Raw genomic sequence first — 6,000 nt, 5'->3', positions numbered from 1 at the left:
ATGAAGGGATTCAAAGTAACATTAGCAAATTGGCAGATGACACAAAGCTGGGTGGCAGTGTGAACTGCGAGGAGGATGCTATGAGAATGCAGAGTGACTTGGACAGGTTGGGTGAGTGGGCAGATGCGGTTTAATATGGATAAATGTGAAGTTATCCATTTTGGTAGCAAAAACAGGAAGGCAGATTATTATCTAAATGGTGTCAAGTTGGGAAAAGGGGAGGTACAACTTCTGCAGTTGTACAGGGCTCTGGTGAGAGTGTGGAGTTCAGATGATACTAAGAATGATGGTGTTGTTGATAATGAAGTAGATTTTCAAAGTCTACAGAGAGATTTAGGCCATTTGGAAGAGTGGGCTGAAAGATGGCTGATGGAGTTTAATGCTGATAAGTGTGAGGTGCTACATCTTGGTAGGACGTACCAAGTCAAAATAGGACGTACATGGTAAATGGTAGCGAATTGAGGAATGCAGTGGAACAGAGGGATCTAGGAATAACTGTGCATAATTCCCTGAAGGTGGAATCTCATGTAGATCGGGTGGTAAAGAAAGCTTTTGGTGTGCTGGCCTTTATAAATCAGAGGTATAGATAAAAGCTGGAGAAACTCAGTGGGTGCAGCAGCTTCTATGGAGCGAAGGAAATAGGCAACGTTTCGGGCTGAAATCCTTCTTCAGACTGTTCGGGCGAGGGGGGGGGTGGGGGGGCGGGGACAAGAAATGAAAAAGGAGGAGGAGCCCGGAGGCTGAGGGATGGGAGGAGACAGCAGAGGGACTGAGGAAGGGGAGGAGACAGCAAGGACTAACAAAATTGGGAGAATTCGATGTTCATGCCCCCAGGATGCAGACTCCCCAAGTGGAATATGAGGTGCTGTTCCTCCAATTTCCGGTGTTGCTCGCTGTGGCCATGGAGGAGACCCAGGACAAAGAGGTCGGAGACAGAGTGGGAGGGGGAGTTGAAGTGCTGAGCCACCGGGAGGTCAGCTTGGTTATTGCGGACCGAGCGGAGGTGTTCGGCGAAACGATCGCCCAACCTCCGCTTGGTCTCACCGATATAGATCTGCTGACATCTAGAGCAGCGGATGCAATAGATGAGGTTGGAGGAGATGCAGGTAAACCTCTGTCGCACCTGGAACGACTGCTTGGGTCCTTGAACGGAGTCGAGGGGGGAGGTAAAGAGACAAGTGTTGCATCTCTTGCGGTTACAAGGGAAAGTGCCCGGGGAGGGGGTGGTTCAAGTGGGAAGGAAGAATTGACAAGGGAGTTATGGAGGGAGCGGTCTTTGCGGAAGGCAGATATGGGGGGAGATGGGAAGATGTCAGAGCATTGAGTATAGAAGTTGGGATGTGATGTTAAAATTGTACAGGGCATTGGTGGGGCCAATTCTGGAGTATGGTGTACAATTCTGGTCGCCAAATTATAGGAAAGATGTCAACAAAATAGAGAGAGTACAGAGGAGATTTACTAGAATTTTGCCTGGGTTTCAGGACCTAAGTTACAGAGAAAGATAGGTGAACAAGATAGGTCTTTATTCTTTGGAGCGCAGAAGGTTAAGGGGGGACTTGTCAGGAGAGTCAAGAGTCAAGAGTCAATTTAATTGTCATTTGGACCCCTGGAAATGCCTTTTCTGCAGCCATACATTACACACAAATAGACCCCAGACACAACATAATTACATTTTACATAAACATCCATCACATCGCTGTGATGGAAGGCCAAAAAAACTTATCTCTCCACTGCACTCTCCCCCCCCGATGTCAGAGTCAAAGTCAAAGCCCCCGGCTGGCGATGGCGATTGTCCCACGGCCATTAAAGCCACGCCGGGTGGTGCGAGGTCGCACACCGGGTCTTGGTGTTGGAGCCCCCGGTGTGCGCTCGCAGAGTCCCACGGCCGTTCCAGCCGCGCGGGGCAGTGGTGTCAGGCCCCGCTCCAGGAGCTCTTCAACCCCGCAACACGGGCGGGAGAAGTCGCTGTTGCAGGAGCCCCGAAAAGCGGTCTCCCTCCAGGGATCCGCGGGCTCCCGGTGCCGCCGTCCGCAGGCTTCTTCCCGTTGGAGGCCGCTCCTCGTTGCGGCCTCAACGATACCTGAGACCCGACGAGAAAAGGTCGGGTCTCCAGTGCAGGGAGAGATTCAAAAGTTTCCCCCCCCCCCCTCCCCCCCCCACCCCCATCCCCCCACACACACACCCAACATAAAATAACAAAAACTACATTAAAACACAGACAAAAAATAATAAAACGCGGACAGGCTGCAGAGGCCGCTGCTGGCCAGAGCCGCGCCGCGCCGCCTACCGGATACTTGATAGAGGTCTTTAAAATTATGAGAGGGATAGACAGAATGGATGCGGATAAGCTTTTTCCATTGAGAGTAGGGAAGATTCAAACAAGAGGACATGATTTGAGAATTAAGGGACAAAAGTTTAGGGGTAACATGAGGGGGAACTTATTTACTCAGAGAGGTAGCTGTGTGGAATGAGCTTCCAGTGGAAGTGGTGGAGGCAGGTTCGATTTTATCATTTAAAAATAAATTGGATAGGTATATGGACGGGAAAGGAATGGAGGGTTATGGTCTGAGTGCAGGTAGATGGGACTACGAGAGAGTAAATGTTTGGCATGGGCTAGAAGGGCCGAGATGGTTTGTTTCCGTGCTGTAATTGTTATATAGTTATACGGTTATATGGTTTTGTGTGTAGTTTTGGTCCCCTAATTTGAGGAAGGACAGCCTTGCTATTGAGGGAGTGCAGCGTAGGTTCACAAGGTTAATTCTCGGTATGGCGGGACTGTCATATGCTGAGAGAATGGAGCGACTGGGCTTGTACACTCTGGAGTTTAGAAGGATGAGAGGAGATATTATTGAAACATATAAGATTTTTAAGGGTTTGGACATGCTGGAGGCAGGAGACATGTTCCCGATGTTGGGGGAGTCCAGGACCAGGGGCCACAGTTTAAGACTAAGGAGTAAGGCTTTTAGAACAGAGATGAGGAAACACTTTTTTTTCACACAGAGAGTTGTGAGTCTCTAGAATTCTCTGATTCATAGGGTGGTGGAGGCCGGTTCTCTTGATACTTTCACGAGAGAGCTTGATAGGGTTCTTAAAGATAATGGAGTCAGGGGATATGGGGAGAACGCAGGAACAGGGTGCTGATTGTGGATGATCAGCCATGATCACATTGAATGGTGGTGCTGGCTCGAAGGGCCGAATGGCCTACTCCTGCGCCTAATGTCTATTGTCTATAATGTGCGGGGATCGCTGATTGGCATGGACTCGGTGGGCCAAATGGCCTGTTTTCACGCTGTATCTCTAAAGTTTAAACTAAAATAATTTCCTGATAGTTGTCACACTGGCAAGCGACCAGCCGCAATTAATGTAGGACAAGCTGGTGGAATTAGATCTCAGTTCCAATTTTGGGCTATTCTGAACTGGTGACACTTTGTTCTAATTTCCAAAAAGGCTTGAGTTATCACCTCTTGGACTCCATGGGCCCAAGGCCTTGTTTCTAAACTAAACTACACTAAACTAATATCCAATAGTGCCAAAAATGGCTCCAACCAATTTTAAAACTTAAATTATCTGCCTCCACAACCACCCTCGATTGTATTCTTGTTTTCATTGTTTTGTCCAAATGACCCGTCCTCAATGTCTCCTGCAGTCGGAAACTTTCCTCCCTTGTGTCAACAGCCCATGGCCAGCTTTGTATAACATTTGCATACCTTGTTATAAAGGCCCCTATATTTATGTTTATATCATTAATATCCTTGACTCACAGCAAGGGACCAAGTGGAGCCCCACATGAAACCGCAAACTTCAACAGGCACAATGTGGAGGAAGGAACTGCAGGAATGATCAGCCATGACCACATTGAATGGTGGTGCCGGCTCAAAAGGCCGAATGGCCTACTCCTGCACCTATTGTCTATTGTCTAGGTGAACACAAAATGCAGGAGAAACTCAGTGGGTCAGGCAGCATCTCTGGAGAAAGGGAATAGTTGACGTTTTGGGTCGAGACCCTCCTTGAGACTATCATTTCAGGTTGAGACTCTTCTTTAGACTGAAGGGTCTCTACCCAATATGCCACATATTCCTTTTTCTCCAAAGGTGCTGAGTTCCCTCTGAGTTCCTCAAGCATTTTATTATAGCAGCTCACGGAAGTTGCAGGGAGAACGAATAAACTCCGTCCAGACAGCACCCGTGGTCAGGATCGAACCTGGGTCTTTGGTGCTGTAAGGCAGCAAATCTACCGCCGAGCCACTGTGCCACCCTTTAGTTCTTTCCTAATTTCTGCTATAGCAGAATAAAGCACATATCCCAGTTATAGAGCTCCTGGAGTAACATGGTTGCTTAGTAATTAGAGCTTTCTCGTACTCCTAACCTTGTTTGCACTCCAATTCTAAACATATAAAAGTGTGACTTCTAACAAAGACAAACATGTCTTTGGTGACATGGCTTGTCTGAAGAACATGAACCTTTTGTATTAATCATCCCAATAACATTGAATTGTGAAATCTCCAACAGATTGGATCCAGTTTTACTGCATAGCCCACCCTATAACTTTAAATAATGGGCCATAACCTAAATGATGATTTCTTGTTTACAACTCACCAAGAACTGGTATCTGGGACTGAGCCAAAAATACAGTTTTAATGGATTAAAAGACTGCTTGCATTGATTGCTTCTCAGTACTCCATTCAGTAGATGAACAGCACATTGTTTATGCATCAGTAGGCAGTTTATGGGCCATGTTCCAACAAATCATGATTCCAATCCGCACCATTTACGTTTGTGTATTGAGATGACCGTGATGGTTATCAGAACCGAGTAGCAATTGGTCTTGCCTTCGGGTCAAATGGTTACGTGTTCAAGCCCAACGTCAGAATAAAAATCTAGAGAACATGTTGCCTCATGAAACAACTCAAAGTTCGCAAAGACTAAATCGTAATCTTCACTGGGATCATCGTTGAAAACATTAGCGATGCAGTGGTGCTGGTTTCCGAAGGGAACGGTGACAGACGCACCCCATATCTCTGTCCTCCACAGGATTTTGGTACGCGTGCCTTACAATGCTACGTATGACAGTGATCACAACTTCTACGGAAGTATGGATGGCCGTTGGCTCACTAGAAGCTCATCTGCCCTTTGACAGGTCTTGTTTTTGGTCCTGTTGGGGGTCCACAGCCCCCTCCTCACCTGGCAAACCAGGTGGGGGAGACGGTTTAGTCGCCGACTAATCAACCATGGCGCAGGTAGCACGGGATCACACGGTACCTGTGGCAGGAGGAACTCCCCCCGACCTGACCTGGGATGTGAAAGGAGGAAAAGTGTTGGAAGAAACTACAGATGCTGGCCTATACCAAAGATAGACACAAAATGCTGGAGTAACTCAGTGGTTCAGGCTGCATATATGGAAGAAAGGAATAGGTGACGTTTTGGGTTAGAACCCTTCTTCAGACTGAAAGATAGAGGTGGGGTGATCAGATATATATATTGGAGAGACCAAGCGTAGACTTCACTGAACACTTATCCTCAGTCCGCCTTGGCCTATGCGATCTCCCTTTTGCCAAGCATTATAACCTCTTCTCTTTTCCATACTGACCTTTATCCCCTGGGCCTCCTCCACTGTCAGAGTGAGGCCACACACAAATTCAAGGAACAGCACCTCATATTTCACGGGCAGCTTACAAGCCAGCGTAATGAACGTGGATTTCTCTAATTTTAAGTAACTCCTGCATTACCTCAATCCCCGCACCCTACCTCCCCACCCCCAGACAAGTTGTTCTCTCAGTTCCACTGTTCGTATCCTTGTATCCCTGTCGTTAGCGCACCTTCTCCAGCAACAAGGGCCATTATGGGCTCCACCCTTCCTGAGGTCATCTGTTGCCGGCCCTGAATTGTTCTGGTCTTTTCTCGCCTCCAATTAGCCACCCCCCCTGATTTCCCCTCCCAATTCCCCACCTCAACCTTTCAGTCTGACAAAGTGTCACCTATTCCTTGTCTCCAGAGGTGCTGC

Source organism: Leucoraja erinacea, chromosome 4 (genome assembly GCF_028641065.1).
Source record: "Leucoraja erinacea ecotype New England chromosome 4, Leri_hhj_1, whole genome shotgun sequence".
Lineage (NCBI taxonomy): Eukaryota > Metazoa > Chordata > Chondrichthyes > Rajiformes > Rajidae > Leucoraja > Leucoraja erinaceus.
Note: the sequence above shows the minus strand (reverse complement) of the source record.